At 48.7% G+C, this 20,347-nt stretch overlaps 1 long non-coding RNA gene across 1 annotated transcript; it reads left to right on the top strand.

Annotated features, from left to right (window-relative positions):
* Positions 1-1,677: 1,677 nt before the first annotated feature.
* LOC308664712 lies at positions 1,678-6,401 on the top strand. Its single transcript, XR_014025728.1, has 3 exons — positions 1,678-1,805; positions 3,816-3,950; positions 6,242-6,401. It is a non-coding gene; the product is annotated as an uncharacterized lncRNA (long non-coding RNA).
* Positions 6,402-20,347: the final 13,946 nt, after the last annotated feature.

Genomic DNA, 20,347 nt, shown 5'->3' with positions numbered 1-20,347 from the left:
AGCTCCAGGCTATAACCGCTTTTGGCGGGAAAGCCTGAATAGAGCGAGTTGTTGACAGCCCCAGGGCATGGTCAGCTCTGGCGGGAAGCCAGGGTTTAAATCCATTGGCCACCTGCACTGGCGGGAAGCCCAGGTTTAAATCTATTGGTCACCATTCACCTGGGCAGGTATAAAGAGACACCAGGTAACCCCTTTGCCCCAGCTTCATTCCTGACTCAATAAAGATTCAATACCCAGCTCAAGTGTCCGCCTCTCCGTTCATCCACGCGACATTGCACAGTGGAACAACCTGCCTCCAGAGGCGGTGAATGCTCCAAAACTGGAAGTTTTTAAGAAGAGACTGGCCAGCCATTTGTCTGAAATGGTATAGGGTTTCCTGCCTGAGCAGGTGGTTGGACTAGATGACCTCCAAGGTCCGTCCCAACTTATTATTATTATTATTAAGTCCAAAGAACCAGGATTATTCAGAATAACAGAATAACAGAGTTATAAGGGACCTTGGAGGTCTTCCAGTCCAACACTCTGCTCAAGAGGAGACTCTATACATTTTAGACACATGGTTGTTCAATTTCTTCTTGAAAACCTCCAGTGTTGGAGCATCCACAACCTCTGGAGGGAAGCCCTCCCAATGGTTAATTGCTTTGTCAGGAATTTTCTCCTTAGTTCTAGGTGACCCCCTCTTCTTTGTGGCAACCCCTGAGATATTGGAACACTGCTGTCATGTCACTTAAATTTGTTGAATTTAAGCACAGAGATTCTATTATTATAGCCTGTACACAAGAATCTAGTTAACTAAGGATCAATACTAAATTGGTGCTAGGTAAGAGTCAGTGAAATTCAAGGGGTGCTGGACTTGGATCATTTGTGGGAATGCAATGATTCTAAACTGATTGTGCATTTAACTTCACCTTCCAGCTCTGCCTGGTCTTCTCCTACAGTCTCCTTGTCTGTCTTAAAAGACTCTTATCCCTGAGACCACCAGAGCATCTGAATCAAACCAACATACAACACTGCTCCTATGGTGGACAGCCTCATGTCTGCTTGCAAGACTCCACAAGCAGGTTTCCATCCATGGTTCCAAGCAGCTGACTTTCATTTGCAAGACATTAGTCTCCTCTGTGGCCTCAATAAGAAAGGGATAGGAAAACACAACTGGTCCCTTCAGGTCAAGATAACTGAGCATGTTCTTTGGCCCAGAAAGAATGTAGCTCTCCAGAGTTGGGGGGCTTCTACTTGCTCTGGATTCCCCATCCCATCCCCATCCCCATCTGGAGCACAACTCAACTGGTGCTGAAGGCCAGCACCAAACCATCATGATCCAGTAGTGTAGGAGCTTCGACCACTATTGCAGTAACTGTAAATTTGCCCCCTCTCTTACATCTCCTTGGTGTGGAGGATGTTGACATGCAAAGCTGGACATGCGAAGTTGACATGGAAAACCCAGAGCAGTGCAAGTCACAGAACAAGGAAGGTCAAGAGATTGACCAAAGCCAGATTGACCAACAACAAGTTCTATTCATCCTCAGGCAACAATCTCCTCTCCTGTATACGCCCCTTTCGTGCACACAGGATGCCAGCAAACCTTCATAGGATGTTGCGTCACCTGGCCCTCCCTGCAGAACTACTCCTGTCCAAGTGAGATTAGAAATGTACAGTTGAGAGGAAGTACTCTTGCTGCTTCTGCTGCAAGTTGGATTTCAGCTGCATCATGAAACCTTGGATTCTTCTACTCCTAGCTGGTCTCCTCATTCTTTCTACTCAACTGACAACAGCAAAGACCACAAAACAACTTTGTCCCCCAAAAGGTAAGCCTGAGGGTGTCTCCCACACCTCTGCTCAATCCAGGACTTTGAACCTCACTAAGAATACTTTTAGTTTGGCTAACACGGAATTGCAGTTGGTCCGCCTGAAGCCTGCTTGTTCTTCTTCCTTTGCAGAAAGTAATGGCCTACTCATTGCATACACTCTGGGTGGGCAGGATCCCATTAATTTCAGAGAAGGTGGGCATCAAATGCCTTCGCTTAATGCTCACCTGGATGAAGCTTTTGGTTGCTTCACAATGACATATATACTTGGATCTTTTTTTAATATCAAGCAGGTTACCTGCATGAAGCAGGAACAAAGCACAATAGCTATCTACGTAGATGGTAGCAAAAAAAAAAGTAAGAAAGAGCCCAAAATAGTTCCTAGAATGTGTAAGCCCATATCTAGTGTATCTCCTTTTCACCCAGGAGGTAGGACATGAAGTCAGAAACTTTGTCAAATGCCTCCGCCTTTCTTTGCAACCATGCAGCGGCTTTGTGTAGATGGGGGTCACCAAGTTCATGGTGCACATCAACTTTTCATGGTCTAGCAAAGCAGATTTACAGAAAAGAGAACAGCTGGGGGGGTCTGGGGGGATATGTGTTAAAGATATTTAAATCTAGCAGCTGGAAGTTGTATAATGAGTGAGAACACCCAGTTACAGCTGATCTGTTGGAAAGAGCTGGCTCCTGCATGAGGCAATCTGCGCTGTGATTGCTTGCTGTGGGTAAAAGGGAGAGTTTTCCGCCTTTTTCTCCTCTGTGTTCTGTGTGCTCCGTAATTTACCTCACAATGATGAGCCTGTGTTTATTTACCTCATGATGATGATCCTTCTGTTGATTTACCTCATGATGCTCCTGCTAGCCTGGCTATCTTGTTTGCTGTAAATATTGATGTAAAATACATTTATTTATATAAAACTACAAGTTCATAAGGGACGCGGTGGCTCAGTGGGTTAGGACGCTGAGCTTGTCGATCAGAAGGTCGGCAGTTTGGCGGGTTGAATCCCAAGTGCCACGTAGCAGAGTGAGCGCCTGTTACTCGTCCCAGCTTCTGCCAACCTAGCAGTTCGAAAGCATGTAAAAATGCAAGTAGAAAAATAGGGACCACTCCGGTGGGAAGGTAACAGTGTTCCGTGCGCCTTTGGTGTCTAGTCATGCTGGCCACATGACCACGGAGACATCCTCGGACAAGCGCTGGCTCTTCGGCTTTGAAACGGAGATGAGCACCGGCCCCTAGAGTCGGAAACGACTAGCATGCACGTGCGGGGGAACCTTTACCTTTACCTTTTCCAAGTTCATATCAGCATCTCTGACTTCATTTGGATACCTGCTGTGCCATTCCCTGACGGCATGGTGGGAGAAAAATCAAGATGGTAGCCAAGAGTTCGACTGAACTCATCCTGTTTCTTTTTACTTTTTTGACCAAGCCTTGCAGACACCCCTGCCCAGCTGACTGATCATACAAAAGGTCAGGGGTCTCCCGTCAGTTTGAAGGCAAAGTTGGAAAATGCGATGCACTAATGAGAAGGAAGTGGGTCAGGTTCCTATTGGGGGACATTTTCTGGGATGAAGGAGCAAGGGCTCCTACACACAAACACACACACACACACAAAACAATAGAATCTCAAACATCACCCTATTATTTAGTTTGCCTGTGATGAAAACACGACAAAGAGAAGTAAACGTATAGACACACTCCGCGAAATTACATAGAAAACATCTCAGGGGTTACGACAGGATGGCCTCATAACAGGAGGGCCAATTCAGCCCTCCGGGCGACGTTGCTTTGTGTGGGCCTTCTAGGGAACCAAAGAAAGCAACGTCGTTGTGGGCTGTCTTGAACAATATGTTTAATTGTTTGCATTCCGGGACCACATTTGCAACAGGGGGAAATCCAACACCAAGCAATTAAATTTTAACAGACAAGCTGAGCAGGCGGGGGTGGGGTGGGGGTGGAGAGCAGCAAGCGCTGTCTGGGCCAATCTCCATGTTTCGGTTCTGTTTCTCCAGTCAAACCGGGCAAGTGTCCATTGGTCAAAGTCCCTGCTGACCATCCCTGTGACCAAACGTGTGTCTGGGACTCCGACTGTGGAGGGAATCAGAAATGCTGCCCAGTTGGATGTGCCAAGGAGTGTTTCCCCCCAGGTAAGGGGGAGGCCCTGCAGCTGAGCCAGAGACAGCTGGACTCCCCTCCTTCCCTTCCTTTCTTCCTTCCCTTCTTCCCTCCTTTCCTTTCCTTTCTTCCTTCCCTTCTTTCCTTTCCTTTCCTTCCTTTCTTCTTTCCTTTCTTCCTTCCCTTCCTCCCTCCCTTCCTCCCTCTCCCTCCCTTCTTCCTTCCCTCCTTTTCTTTTCTTTCCTTTCTTCCTTCCCTTCCTCCCTCCCTCCCTCCCCCTCCCTCCCTTTCTCCCTCCCTCCTTTCCTTTCCTCCTTCCCTTCCTTTCTTCCTCCCTTCTTCCTTCCCTCCTTTCCTTTCCTTTTCTTCTTTCCTTTCCTTTCCTTCCTCTCTTCCTTCCTCCCTCTCTCCCTCCCTCCTTTTTCCCTCCCTTCCTCGCTCCCTCCCTCCTTTCCTTCCTTCCTTTTCCTTCCTTCCTTCCCTTCCTCTCTTTATTTCCTTCCTTCCTTTCTTCTCTTTATTTCTTTCCTTCCTTCCTTCCTTCCTTCCTCCCTCCCTCCTCCCCTCCCTCCCTCCCTCCCTCCCTCCTTTCTTTCTTTCTTTCTTTCTTTCTTTCTTTCTTTCTTTCTTTCTTTCTTTCTTTCTTTCTTTCTTTCTTTCTTCTTTCTTTTCTTTCTCTCTCTCTCTCTCTCTCTCTCTCTCTCTCTCTCTCTCTCTCTCTCTCTCTCTCTCTCTCTTCTCCTCTCCTCTCCTCTCCTCTCCTTTCCACTTTCCTTCTTTCCCATCCCGTTTCTGAGCCCTTCATGGCCCCTGCAGCCCCCTCCTCCCTCATTATGGGGTTTCCTCCCTGGCAACCGCTGAGGCCGAGGTTTGCCAGAGCCGCCTCAAGGCCACAAAGGAACCAGCAGCCACAGCCTTCCCCGAGAGCTCAGCTCCTCTGCAAACACAACCCTTGAGTCACGGCAGGAACTCACACAGCTGGTTCCTTCTTCATTTGCATTCCACATTTTCTAACAGACTCTTCCTCCTCAACCAGGCCTCGCTCCTCCTGCAGGGCAATTGCTTCAGCTGCCCAAGATATCCCAGACTCGGGGATTTTGATCATATTTTGGTAATAATTTGGATTAAGGGACAAATTTAGTGACCATTTGGGATGCTAGTCATGAGGGGCCCCTGCAGTGAAGATACTGTTGGCCACAACACCCAGAACAGGAAGCTGTTTCCCAATCCAGGATCTCACAGAGCTGCAGAGAAATAGGCCTGACCTTCCTGACTTGTCCCCTGCTGAGCAAAGTATAGAGAGATACATGAAGAAATCTCAGGTGTGGCCCTCATATTCAGGAGTTCCCGGAGGAACTGGAGGGGTCACAAGGACCTATTTCTTTCCTGAAAAACAGAAGGGGACTCTCAGGCTCAAAAAACTGAGAAAGACATGCAGTGATTCTTCCAAGCAGGTTTCTTTCTTGTTCCACGCCTAGAGACAGAATCTTGCCACGCTAAAGCAGCCTGCTCTCTACGCCAAGGGTACATTCTGGGAACTATTGAGGAGAGGCTGTCTTCACCCTCTTTCTCTCACACAGCATATCTGTTATACCTTACCCCTCCCTATTATGATCCCTCCTCCTAACTAAATTCCATCATATCATGTACAGACTCCAGAATCCCTCAGCCACCCTGTGTTTATTCCCAGAATTCCTCAGCCACTCTCTGTCAGGCCCCAAAGCAAGAATGACACGTGGTGCTTCTTCCAAGCTGACTATTGTTTTCCACCTATAGGTAAAATCTTGCCAGACTAAGGACTCTACGATCTGAATCCACAATATACTCTGGGAACTATTGAGGAGAGGCTGTCTTCACCCTCTTTCCCTCACACAGACTACCTATTTTGTCTCTTACTCTTCTCGGATGCACCCCTCCCTCTAATGATCCCACCTCCTTACAATATTCCCTCACATCATGTGTAGACTCCAGAATCCCTCAGCCATCACGTGTGAACTCCCAGAATTCCTCAGCCACTTGGCCCCAAACCAAGAATGGCATACAGTGATTCTTCCAAGATGGGTATTGTTTGCAGACAAAACCTTGCCAGGCTAAGGACTCTACTATCTCAATCCACAATATACTCTGGGAACTATTGACGAGAGGCTGTCTTCACCCTCTTTCTCTCACACAGACTCTCTGTGGCCTCCTACTCTTCTGGGATGCGCCCCTCCCTCCTGGCCCACTGCATTCCATCCCAGGGACCTTATTCTGACCAAGAAGAAGGAGCCCCGTTCCAGCAGAGACGTGTCTCCTTCTCAGTTCTCCCTTGCTCTTTCCTCAGGCCCACTCTGAGCCCCAAGATCTGACGGAGGAACACAGCAGGAAGCAACCATCCCCCCCCTCACCAGCCGTGGATCCTCACATCCGGCCCAGCCAGAGGAGGTCTCCCTGTTGCTTCATTCATTCCTCTTTGGCCTTCCTGCTCCTGACTACCTTCCCACCAGCTGCTTCAGGCTGACAAAGCCCTTTCTCCAGAAATGAGGCTTCCTCAAATAAAGTCCCTATTGAAAATTCTGGTCTCTGCCTGATTCTTCTCTAAAAGTGAGAGGGGTTTGCAGTAGATGGGCAGGAGCAGCGTTGAAATGTGAGGTCCTGGGTGCTCTCTGAGCCAGGTTGCAGATGTTTCGTTACTCAACTAGGGAACATCATCAGTGCTAGAAGGGAGTGGGGTTGAGGAAGGGGAGGAGGAGGAAGAGGAAGAGGAGGAGGAGGAGGAGGAAAGGACTGTGGGGGGTCCTTCGTGCTCTCTGAGTTTGTTTCTTGCAAATATTTCATGACCCAACTAGGGAACATCTTCAGTGCTAGAATTGAGGGGCTTGCGGAGAGGAGGAGGGGAAGGAGGAAGAGGGAAGGGGAGAAGAGGAGGAGGATACGGAGGAGAAGGAGTGGGGTTCCTGTGCTCTTTGAGTTTGGTGTGGGTTTTTTCCAGACGGTTCATTGCCCAACCATTTAATGTCAATGTCATGGTTCCGACAGATGAAACTCTTCAAAGAACTTCAAGGCACTGTTTACCTTAAGGAATCTTTATTTGAGCAGCCTAGCATCGGCACTAACATAATCGAATCCCCCTCCCCTGAACACATAGTATCTAGTGCGAATCCCTCCACTAATTAACAGTCATAAACCACATTCCCCAATTAGTTTAAAGCTCCGGCTTCCTCTCCAGCTCTCCATCTCACCAATTCTTATCATCTCTTATTTCAATAACCTTGGTTCTCACACTAGGTTCAGTGTTATTATGTCTAACTAGACTCACCTGCACACACACACACACCCAGCATCATCTAACTCTAAAAGCAAAAACAAGAAAATGGCTGCATCTCCATCTGTTGTCAATGCAAAAACATCCAATGTTAGCAGCGCTGACAGTCATCAGAGCTAGAAGGTTGGGTAGAACCTACTTACAGGTAATCCTCGAAATATGACGACAGTTGAGTCCAAAATCTCTGTTGTCTAGCTAGATATTTGTTAAGTGGGTTTTGCCCCATTGTATGACTTTTCTTGCCACAGTTCTTAAGTGAATCACTGCAGTTGTAAATAACAAGGTTGTTTAGTAATTCTGGCTTCCCCTGTTGACTTTGCCTGTCGGAACATCGCAAAAGGGGATCATGTGAACCCGGGACACACTGCAACTGTCATATGTACATGCCAGTTGCCAAGCATCCAAACTTTGATCACCTGACCATGAGAATCCCGCAGTGGGCTAAGTATGAAAAATGGTTTCAGTGCCGTTGTGACTTTGAACGGTCACGAAATGAATTGTTGTAAGTTGAGGACTCTCTGTAGCTTGGTAATGAATCAGCTGCAAGAAAACAACACAAGGACACCACAATTCATTCCTGAACTAAAAATATTCTATTAGATCAGGGGTGTCAAACTCGATTTCATTGAGGGCCGCATCAGGGTTGTGCTTGACCTTGGGGGGCTGGGGTGGGGGTGGCCAGGGTGGGCATAGTGGGGGTGGCCAGCCCAATGTTGCTCATGTCGGGGGGCATCTGTGGGGGGCTGGGGGGATCCATTGTCACCAGCCGAGGAAGGCGAGACCAGGGCGAGCACCACATCCTTGTCCACAGAGGGGCCACGCGGAGGACCCCCAGTCAGGCAGGCTGCCTGGAGCGCTGGGCACTGGAGGGCAAGCGCCCTGTCCAGCCTTTCCCAAGAGGGCGCCCGGCTGCGCTTACATCTTCCTCAAGGCTGCTGCCGATTGGCTCGCTCTCCTTGGCCAAGTTGCTCGTGGCGTGTGCGGGAGGGCAAAATGTGTGGGTCAGAGGGAGGCTACTTTCCTCTCCCTCCCCACCAGAAGACCTGGCTTTGTAACCAAAGCATCCTCAGCGATAGGATGAGAGACCACCAGGAGAGGTCAGGAGAAGGGGACAAGGGGATGGTAAAAGGGCAGCAGGGCTGCTGGTGGCCAAGTGCTAAGGCAGGACTTCCCTCAGAGCCTTCCTCCCTCTCACTATAATCTTCCTTCCTTCCTTCCTTCCTTCCTTCCTTCCCTCTTCTCCTCATTCTCCTTCCCTCCTTCTTCCTTCCCCTCTTTCCTTCTTTTTGTTTGTCTTTCCTCTTCCCCTTTCTCCTTTCCTGTCCCTTCTTGGATGCTCAAATGCAAAGGGGAAAACGATTCTCGATGCCTCCTTGTTTTGGGATCAAATGCCACTCTGGCTAGTAGTCTGTGGCCACTTAAAAGACTGAGAACAAACCAGGCTCAATTTATCCCATGCTTGCTTTTAGTGGAGGCGTCCGCACAGAACAGTACATGGGTGGGACTCATGGCAATGAGATCTCAGAGGCTCCCAACAACTGCCCACGATGGGTAGAAAAATTGCAATATGAATCTCTCAACTTGGTACAATCTCTCTCTCTCTCTCTCTCTCACACACACACACACACACACACACACACACACACACACATGCACAAACAAACATGCAAACAAACACATACAATCCTTTATTGCTTCAGCATTGAAAAAGCATCCTGTGAGGCTGAAACCACAGTGATGTCCACTAGATGGGAGCCAAAGCCTCTGGCGGCACCAGCTGAGGTCCTCAAAGGCCACCAAGGCTAAGAGCCCTGAAGACGGTCATGAATTTGGTCCAACCGCTTTGTGAGGCCAGCCCAGCAGGGAGGCAGCGCCGCTTCTCCAGCCTACATCCTGCGTTGAACCAGATCCATCAAACGTCTATGGAGGTGCTCAGTCACCCGGGTCCTGGCTGTCCCAAAGGGGCTTATTTTTCAAGAGGCAACTGGACTTCCTTGGTTTTCCCTTGAAGATGTTTCACTTCTCATCCAAGAAGCTTCTTCCGCTCTGACTGGTCATTCGTACACAAGAATGGCAGCTTGCCAGGAGGCTATCCGTTCCCCAGCTGCCAAATGGAAATGCTAACAACCAGCTGTCTGCAAGGAGTATAAATCTTTCCATTTCCCCACCATCCAGTCAGAGCTAAAGAAGCTTCTTGGATGAGAAGCGAAACATCTTCAAACAGAAAAAGAAGAAAGTCCAGTTAGCTCCTGAAAAAGCGCCTGTAGGATTGCCAGTTCAAATTCAACCAAGGCTTGGCTGATCCTCCCTGCAGCCCAGAAGCCCCGAGTGGCACAAGGTGAAGCCTGGCACCCAGATGGAGGTTGGGGCTTCTCCCCACTCCAAGGGTTTGCTTGCACGATTAAGGGCGTGACATCCCCCACTCCGGTTTTGAACCTGACGTTGGGTGGGAAAGTGCCACCTTCTTGCCTTTGGAGCCTCTGGGCTGCCCTCCCGTTGCACATCCCAATTACTAGTCCAGCAGTTCTCACAGGGTGGGCCAGGGAATGACGGGGGTTCCCTGGACCCTTTCAGGGGGGTTTACAAAGTCCAATAAATAAATATTTTGACGTTTTTGTGTTTTCATTTCTAATCCAGGGAGGAAAAATAATAACAACAATAATGATAACAACAACAACAATAATAGAGGTGGAAGGGACCTTGGAGGTCATCTAGTCCAACCCCCTGCTCAGGCAGGAAACTCTAGACCATTTCAGACAAATGGCTGTTCAGTCTCTTCTTAAAAACGTCCAGTCTTTTTAAGCTTCTGGAGGCAGGTCGTTCCACTGGTTAATTGTTCTGTCAGGAAATTTATCTTGCTTCTCTCCTTGACTAGTTTTCATCCCTTGCTTCCTGTCCTGCCTTCGGGTGCTTTGGAAGATAGGTGGAACACCACCCCCCCCCCCACATCTTCGTGGCAGCCCCTCAAATATTGGAAGACTGCTATCACGTCAACCCACATAAACCCAAACCCCTCAACAATATTTGGGAAAGAAAGGGGGTCCCAAGCCGGAACTGTTTGAGAGCAGCCAGGAAAGAAACACTTTTGGACGGGGGCCGAGTTTAACAGCAGCTTTTGCTGACAAATGGCTGACTCCAGGCTGCGGCTCGTGATTTCCCAAAAGCCCCCACGGAGTCAGCGGGGAACGGGCGCTCTGGGTGCCGCTTAAAAGAGCGGAGGGCTCGGCCCCCTTTCCCGGAAGGGCCCGCTCGCCGAGGTCCGCTGGGCCCTTCCCCGGCCTTTCGCGCGGGGCCGTTTGGGCAGAACGTTCCGCTTCCTCGGATCTCTTCCGAAAATTGCCCCATTGCTCTTTGCCATCCTTTGTTCTCCTGCCGTCTGGCTCTTTGTTGGTGTCGTTGTTGTTGTTGTTGTTGTTGTTGAATTGTTGCCAGCTGCCCGGAATCGTGACGGCGAGAGGGGCGAGCCTATAAATCAGGGGTCTTCAAACTTGGCCCTTTTATGACTTGTGGACTTCAACTCCCAGAATTCCTCAGCCAGGCATGCCTGGCTGAGGAATTCTGGGAGTTGAAGTCCACAAGTCATAAAAGGGCCAAGTTTGAAGACCCCTGCTATAAATCGAAGCCACGGCAACAATCGCCGCTTAATGGCCCCTTTCCTCCCCCAAGTGCGTAAAGGGCCGGCGGGGGCGAGCGCCGGAGGGCGCCGCTTCCGCGGAGTCGACCTCCCGGCCAGGGGGGGGGGGCGGAGGCGGCTCCGAGGGGGCAGGGGCGCCCGGCAACCCGGGCTGGGGCAACCGCCGGGTGCAAGAAGCAGAGTCGGCCGGGCAGCCCCTCCGCCGCTGCGCCCCTCCCCGCGGACGGAGACTCCGACTGAGCTTCCCCGACCAGAGACCGGGGGAGGGGGATTTCCGTCCGAGCCCCCCCCCCCTGCAAGCGGTTGGTCATGCCCTCCTCCTCCTCCTCCTCCCCCCTTTCCATCCCCCCAGGGAGAGACCGCCGAGGGGCTGCAGCCCGGCGCGATGGAGGAGTGCCGGGCCGTTCGTACACCGCGGCTAAGCGGCCCCCAACGACCGCGAGCGCGGCGGCGTCTTGCCCGGCTCGAGGGTCGAAACGAGGGTCCCGCTCTTCCCCCTCCTTTTCCCCCGCCGCCGGGAAGGGAGGGGGCTGCAGGCGGGGTCCAGCTGCGGAGACGCCGCGGAGGGAGGGGCTGGATGCGCCCGAGGAAAGGAGGGCATCCCGCGCACGGGAGGAGGGGGGGTCAGCATACAGGGGAGGGAGGGGAGGGCGCGCCGGAGGCTCCTGCCGAGGGGAAGGGTCTCCGCCAGAATCACAATAGAGCTGGAAGGGACCTCGGAGGTCTTCTAGTCCAGCCCCCTGCTCAAGCAGGAGACCCTACATCATTTCAGACAAGGGGCTGTCCAGCGGGGGCCTTCCTGGGAAGAGAAGGGACCGTTTAAGGCTATGTGTCCCCCATTCCCCACCCCCATGTCAGAGTCTGGTGGAGCCAGGAAAGGGGGAGGGGGGAGGGGGGGCTGGCTCAGGGCTAGATTCAGAGGTCAGCAACAGCTGCCATCTGGGTTTATATTTACACGGGCCCTTATGGGCACAGAATGCCCCTGGGCTGTGGAGGCCAGAGTCACCAATAGCTTATCCCTGAGTTTCCGCGAAAGCCACGCTCTTGTGTTTGTTGTTACAATCTTGATAAGCCGCTGTTTGTCTTTGGGTAAACATGAAAGCCGATGGGCTGCAAAGGTGCCCTTCTGGTTTCTTGTTTTTTTTTGGGGGGGAAGGGTGGTCTCCTCCTCCCCCCCTGGCATTTGCCACATTCTATTTTCCTTGGGAGTGCCCACGTTTTTCTTGCACCCTTCCCCTCTTTGGCGCAGAGGCACATCTTGCGGTATCTGGTACACAGGGCTGTTTATACAGAAGCACCGCGTGCCAAAATCTGGGCTCCGGGTCTGCCGGACCCACGTGACCTCTGCGACCTTGGCCTTATGTAACATGTTCAAAATAGCCCAGACACGAGAACCCCACGCCAATGTCAAAAATCAAGGACCGCGTGTGATTCCAGAGACGGTGTTGGCAGATTGTGAGACACGCCGGGCTGAAACCTGGGCAAACTTCCAGCCTGGAAGCTCTGAGCCACAGGCGTTCAGGCGCATGGGTGACCTGCAAGGTGCCCCATGGTGCACCGTCAGCACTCTGGCTTCGTGGGGTCAGCAGTGTCCTAGAACGACTGTGGCAAATGAAAGCGCAAGTAGGACCAATAGAAATAGGCGGCTTGGGTGCAACCCTAGAACATCTGGAGCACCACTGGAACACGATCATCAATTGTGAAAGGCAGCTTGACTCGGAACAGCTGACATCCTGCGACAATCTTGGTAACACCGACAAACATCCACATCTATCTTGGGTCCTTGGGAAGGACTCAATAGCTAGATAACTGAATAGTAGAGTGGGAAGGGAGCTTGGAGGTCTTCTAGTCCAACCCCCTGCTCAGGCAGGAAACCCTATACCATTTCACACAAATGGCTGTTTGGTCTCTTCCCAAAATCCTCCAGTGATGGAGTACCCACAACTTCTGGAGGGAAGCCCTTCCACTGGTTAATTCTTCTCACAGTTAGGAAATTCCTCCTTAGTTCCAGGTTGCTTCTCTCCTTAATGAGTTTCCATCTGTTGCTTCTTCTCCTGCCTTCTGGTGCTTTGGAGAAGAGGTGGAACACGCCCCCCTCTTCTTTGTGGCAGCCCCTCAAATACTGGAAGACTGCTATCCTGTCACTGGGGTCTCTCTTTTCATTAAGCTAAAAAGGTTCCCCCGCACATGTGTGCTAGTCGTTTCCAACTCTAGGGGCCGGTGCTCATCTCCGTTTCAAAGCCGAAGAGCCAGCGCTTGTCCGAGGACGTCTCCGCGGTCATGTGGCCGGCATGACTAGACGCCAAAGGCGCACGGAACGCTGTTACCTTCCCACCGTAGTGGTCCCTATTTTTCTACTTGCATTTTTACGTGCTTTCGAACTGCTAGGTTGGCAGAAGCTGGGACGAGTAACAGGCGCTCACTCTGTTACGCGGCACTCGGGATTCGACCCACCAAACTGCCGACCTTCAGATCGACAAGCTCAGCGTCCTAACCCACTGAGCGATATACCCAATTCCTGCAACTGTTAGCCTCCACTCCCCTGATCATCACTGCTTTTCTAGTAAAAATGTCAAATTCAGTCTAAATATTTGGCTGACTGGGCAATCAGCCATAGTAATAATAAAGGTTGTCCCGACTGTAATAGACACCTTGGGTGCAATCCTAAAACATCTGGAGCACCGCTTGAGCGCCATCGGCATTGACATAATCTCCGTCAGTCAATTGCAAAAGGCAGCTTTGCTCGAGAACAGCTGACATCCTGCGACGATAGACGTAACAAACATCCACACTTCCCTATCCAAGGTCTTTGGGAAGGACTCACTAGATGGACCAAAAGGCCAAATCCAATCTGAACATCTGGCTGACTATGCCATGAACCATAATACCCCAATAAGTCACTACCTGGACATATTTGTGGGGCTTGGATGCTCTGAGGAAGAGCAGAGCTATGCCACGGGGGCCGCATTCTATGTGGAGGTGAGCTTAACTGCCCGTGGGAAGTTGTTCCTGATTGGGATCTGCTCTCCTCAAAATGCCCGTTCTTCTGCTGAGGTGAAGAGATGTCCACCGCTCTCTCCTGTATTTCCTCTGGCCCAGCTTTTGCTTCTGAGGCACAGGAAACCTTCTTGTGAACCAGGGCTCTCACAGCAGGTGCCCAGGTGCCCTTGGGAGCTGCTTCTGGCCAGCTGTGAGAGGTAGAGAAGGCTTGGGAGGGCCATGGTCTAAGTCAAGGGTAGGCAACCTTGGTTCTTTTATGACTTGTGGACTTCAACTCCTAGAAGCTATGCTGGCTCAGGAATTCTGGGAGTTGAAGTCCACGAGTCCTAAAAGCCAAGGTTGCCTACCCCTGAGCTAAGTGCATTTCTTGGTCTTTGCCCTCTCTGAAGTCGTCTTCCCCTCCAGCTGGCGCTCAAAGAGGGTTCAAGAGCTGGAGCCAGGGGAGTGGGGTCCTTCAAGGGCCCAGAGCAGCTCTCCAAGGTGCTAACGGCTCTTGGCTTCATCTCTTGACTTGTGGGCCTGCAGCTGCAGCTCCCCTTCCCAGAGGTGCTTTTCAAAAGGCTACTGGACCTTCAGTTCTTGGATGAGAAGTGAAAGGTCTTCAAGAAAAAAACCCAAGGAACTGCAGTCACCTTCTGAAAAGCATCTCCAGGCCACCTTGCCCTCCTGGCATCTTTCCTGGCTCGACTCTGAAGGTCTCGTGATTGTCTAGAACATGGGCAGAGAAGAGCAAAGATGATTATGGGGCTGGAGGCTAAAATAGGAAGAACCTTTGCAGGGATTGAGTATGTCTAGTCCAGAGAAAAGAAGGACTAGGGGTGACGTCTTCCAAGGTGTGAAGGGCTCCTGCAAAGAAGAAGGGGGTCAACCTATTCTCCAAAGCCCCAGAAGTCAGGACAAGAAACAATGGATGGAAACTCATCAAGGAGAGAAGCAACCTGGAATTAAAGAGAAACTTCCTAACAGAATGTTTGAGTAAGGGCTAGACTAGAAGACCTCCAAGGTCCCTTCTAACTCTCTAATTCCATCTTGGAAACCGGGCTACTCAACCCCTTGACCTTCCTCCGCAGAGTTTGCCACCATGGAGACATCAGCTGTACTCCATTTTTTTTCTTCCTGCCCTCTAACTGGGGCTGGAAAGATCTCTTCTCTAAGCTTAGCATATTAGCCTGGCCCCAGAGATAGGACCTCCTGCAATCACCCTCAAAAGGCCACGCAAGCAGATGGCAGAAGGTCACGCTGAGCCTGGGAATTTGTTAAATCATTAACTTTATTTACTGAATGCATTTACCGGGGCCTCCCAACTCAAACAACGTGATTCTGGGTGGTGTACTGCAAAATAAACAATAACAACGAACCGTGTGATCTAAGCAGAATTTTATTAGCCAAGCACCATGAGAAAAATCACTCATTGGCACAGGTTTAAGGGAGTATCGATAACCTGCAACATGTGTCATTATCTAGAACAGGGGTCTTCAAACTTGGCCCTTTGATGGCTTGTGGACTTCAGCTCCCAATTCTGAGAGTTGAAGTCCACATCATAAAAGGGCCAAGTTTGAAGATCCCTGGCCTGGAATTTTGCAAAGGTTCACTTCTGGAGTTAATTTTTCCATAAAATCCAAATATTTCAGCTTTAGAAACTGGCCGTTTGGAATGTCTTTTTAAGTGCACTCTCGATGGCACGCGGGTTTAGACGGTCACAGTGCCAGGTAGTCCTCAACTTATGACAATGATGGACCTCAGTGGTTTCGTTGTTAAACGAGACAGAGGTTAGGTGAATTTTGCCCCATTTTACCACAGCTGTTAAGTGAATCCGGTTTCCCCATTAAGGTTGCTTGTCAGAAGGACTCAAAATGTGACCGCAGGACACAGCCATGGTCATAAAGAGGAGCCAGCCACCGAGGGGCTGGATTTTTATCACCTGAGTGTGGGGACACGGCAACGGTCATAAAGGTGAAAAAGGGTCATAAGTCACTTTTTTCAGTGCCACTGTGACTCCAAAGGGTCGCTAAACAAATGGCTATAAGTCCATTCATAAGGGCTGCCCCTTGTAATTGGAATAGAGCTCGGAAAACGCCAACTATAAAGGGCTCTTGTGAGAAAATCCGCAAATCTTTGCTGTCCAGATGCTTTCCCCAAAATCAATTTATTTATTAAATTTGTATACCGCCCTTCTCCCGAAGGACTCAATAAAGAGAAGCAGAATAAGAGAATACCAGAGTCGGAAGGGACCTTGGAGGTCTTCTAGTCCAGCCCCCTGATTGAGCAGGAAACCCTAGCCCACTCCAGACTGTCCAATCTCTTTTTAAAGTTGCCATTCAGAGATGGTAGCAGTTCCACGTGCACCGAGGCCATTAAACAAGAAGATCGAGAGCAGAGCTGTTTTTGCAAGTCTGGAATTTGTGGAAGTGCCGGACAATGATTCCTCTCATTTCCTTACCAGCTTCCTTTTTCACTCTTTACTTTGCCTCCACCTGTCCTAATAAAAAAATGAGCAGGATATATTTGCATTCTCTGTGATCGTGTGACCCTAAGCAAGACTGCAGCTCCATGGGAACAGTTAACCAGCGGAAAGGCTTGCCTTGCAGAAGTTGTGAGTGCTTCAACACTGGAAGCTTTTAGCAGGAAACTGGACAGCCTTGTCTCTGGAATAAGAATGGAATGGAATGGAATGGAATGGAATGGAATGGAATGGAATGGAATGGAATAGAATAGAATAGAATAGAATAGAATAGAATAGAATAGAATAGAATAGAATAGAATAGAATAGAATAGAATAGAATAGAATAGAATAGAATAGAATAGAATAGAATAGAATAGAATAGAAATATGGAATAAGAATAGAATAGAATAGAATAGAATAGAATAGAATAGAATAGAATAGAATAGAATAGAATAGAATAGAATAGAATAGAATAGAATAGAAATATGGAATAAGAATAGAATAGAATAGAATAGAATAGAATAGAATAGAATAGAATAGAATAGAATAGAATAGAATAGAATAGAATAGAATAGAATAGAATAGAATAGAAGAATAGAATAGAATAGAATAGAAATATGGAATAAGAATAGAATAGAATAGAATAGAATAGAATAGAATAGAATAGAATAGAATAGAATAGAATAGAATAGAATAGAATAGAATAGAATAGAATAGAAATATGGAATAAGAATAGAATAGAATAGAATAGAATAGAATAGAATAGAATAGAATAGAATAGAATAGAATAGAATAGAATAGAATAGAATAGAATAGAATAGAATAGAATAGAATAGAATAGAGCTGGAAGGCACCTTGGAGGTCTTCTAGTCCAGGCCCTCTACTCAAGCAGAAGAACCTAGATCATCTCAGACAAGTGACTGTCCAGTCTCTTCTTAAAAACCTTCATTGATGGAGTGCCCACGATTTCTGGAGGGAAGCTGTTCCACTGGTTAATTGTCCTCACTGTCTGTAGAGATGGAGGTCAAGGATATGAAGGGACCGTGCACAGCAAACTGCCTGCCTCAGTATCCTGATATCTGCATGTCTATGAGCTCATTCCAATTAGCATCGCCAAGGACTGCCAAGAACCAGCTAGATAAGAGAGACTCTGCCCTGGCTTGGATGTTCGGATGTTCTTTAAGATTGACTAGGGAGTACACCAATAAACCATGCTTTTGCTGTGTGTTATTTCCTGCTTGTTAAAACTGTATAAATACAATAAACTCTGCGTAGGCAGACAGACATTTTGGGACACCCTGCGATGACTGGTCTCTGAATCCGACAACTATCAGGAAGTTTCTCCTTAATTCCAGGTTGCTTCCCTCCTGGATCAGTTTCCAACCATTGTTTCTCGTCCTGCCCTCTGGGGCTTTGGAGAATAATGTGACCCCCTCTCTTCTTTGTGGCAGCCCCTCAAGTACTGGAACGCTGCTATCATGTCTCCCCCTATTTCTTCTTTTCTTTAGACTGGCCAAACCCAAGTCCAGCAACTGTTTTTATATGTTTTAGTCTCCAGGCCTTGGATCATCTTAGTTGGTCTTCTCTGAACTTTTTCCAAAGTCTCAACATCTTTTTTGAGTAGTAAGCTTAAGTAGGGGGCTTGGACTAGAAGACCTCCAAGGTCCCTTCCAACTCTGGTATTCTGTTATTCTGATGCATCTTCAAGTCATAACATGCTAGAAAGAAGATACCAGCCAGTAGAAGGCTTAAAGTACTTGATTTAGCTGGAAGAACGGAGATACTATTCCAAGGGGGGTCTCCTCAGGGCCTAATAAACAAAGTCAAGATGGTGGTTGCTATGATACGATGAAACATCTGCCAGTTTTTATGCTGCCATCTTCTCAGGCCTTTTATATAAGGCCTATAAATCATCTGTAAACCCCTTTGGCTTTATTGCCGGAAACCAGGGCGGACACGTCCATGAAGGACTTGCTTTATTTTTCCTGGCAATCATTATCGAGGGCTATTTCACACCTGCCATGCAAGGCCTCACGTAGACTCATAAACTGTGTTCACATAACAAGCTATGTTCCAAATCCAGCCTAAGGAAACAGGAGGCCCAAAGAAAGCATTTTTGCAAAAGGTGAAGTTTGTTGTCCCCAACTTGCAAAGTTCTCCCACAACATGCAGACTCGACCTCTGTTCTTATGTGTTGTGTGGGGACAGACATGTTGCCCTCATGCCATCTCAAGGGTCTGTTCTTCGACACGCAGCCCTGTGTCCACGGAGCTTCTCCATCATCCAGGTCCTGGTTATCCCAAAAGTGCTTTTTCCGAAACCAAGACTTTCTTGGTTTTTTCCCCTTGAAAACGTTTCGTTTCTCAACCAAGAAGCTTCTTCAGTTCAGTTCTGAACTTCAGAACTGGAGAAGCTTCTTGGATGAGAAACAAAATGTTTTCAAGGAAAAAAAAACTAGAAAAGTCCAGTTGTCTTTTGGAAAAAGCACCTTTGGGACATGTAGCTATGATGCCACCATGCAAGGTGAGACCCAGGAGCATCCTGAGTCTGCCACAGCATGCAAACCACCACGGTGGAGCCAAAGGTGCTTTTTTTCAGGAGGCAACTGGACTTCCTTGTGTTTCTTTTGGAGACGTTTCGCTTCTCATCCAAGAAGCTTCTTCCGCTCTGACTGGAGGGTGGGGAGTGGAAGAGCGGAAGAAGCTTCTTGGATGAGAAGCGAAACGTCTCCAAAAGAAACACAAGGAAGTCCAGTTGCCTCCTGAAAAAAGTACCTTTGGGACAACCAGTCTCCTGGATGACGGAGAACCTCCATAGACACCACAGTTTTGCTGGTCATATGGAGGGACTTGGGCTGTTTCAGCCTGCACTGAAAGGATGGAGGGTCACCTCGCTGCCACAAAGCCCTCCTGCACACCGAAACCCCTTGGTGCAAATTCTTGCAGCTGAGCCAACCCAGGGAGAAACGCGCCATCTCTGAACCCCGGCTGGGTTTTACCTGCCCATTGGGCATCCCTGTGTTACAGGGCAGATCCAGTGGTGGGATTCAGCCGGTTCGCACCACTTCGGCAGAACCGGTAGCTAATTTTTTGTTGCCCGGGCTCAGAATGGACTTCCAGAAGCAGCGTCCATGCAGAGAACCGGTTGTTCACCTATTTGAATCCCACCACTGGGCAGATATCTATATCTATATATCTATATCTATATCTATATCTATATCTATATCTATATCTATATCTATATCTATATCTATATCTATATCTATATCTATATCTATATCTATATCTATATCTATATCTATATCTATATCTCTACATCTACATCTACATCTACATCTACATCTACATCTACATCTACATCTACATCTATATCTATATCTATATCTATATCTATATCTATATCTATATCTACCTACCTATCATATCTATCTATATCTATCAGATCACTGGGATTCAGCTGGTTTGCACCAGTTCAGCAGAATCGGTAGCTAATTTTTTGTTGCCCAGGCCCAGAATGGACTTCCAGAAGTGGCATCTACACGGAGAACCAGTTGTTCACCTATTTGAAACCCACCAGTGATCATATCTATCTATCTATCTACCTACCTATCTATCATATCTATCTATATCAGATCCAGAGAACCGGTTCTTCACCTATTTGAATCCCACCACTGGGCAGATCTCACAGCTACCAATAACCACTTTTTCTTCTCGGATTCCTTAAAGGGGTTTTCTGGGAAGGGCGGCCACGCAGGGCCTAACTCTAAGAGTTGAAGGTTCAAAGTGAGAGGCATGAAACCTGAAGGAGAGTCATTACTAAAGACTTCGAAGACCATCTTCCAAACAGTGGAGAAAAGGTTCGCTCCTGCCATTAAGATGAACTCGTATAAAAGGGAAGAAGGGGGTGACGGAGAGGGGAAGCAGAACAATGCCAGGAGCCTGGGAAGAGTGCAGAGAAGAGCAACAAAGATGAGCTAAACCTGGAGGCTAAACCATAGCATGAACAGTTAAGGGAGCATTTAGCCCAGGGGTCTTCAAACTTGGCCCTT

The sequence above is a fragment of the Vipera berus genome, assembly GCF_964194415.1.
Source record: "Vipera berus genome assembly, chromosome: 3".
Classification (NCBI taxonomy): domain Eukaryota; kingdom Metazoa; phylum Chordata; class Lepidosauria; order Squamata; family Viperidae; genus Vipera; species Vipera berus.
Note: the sequence above shows the minus strand (reverse complement) of the source record. Positions and strands in the feature narration are given on the sequence as shown.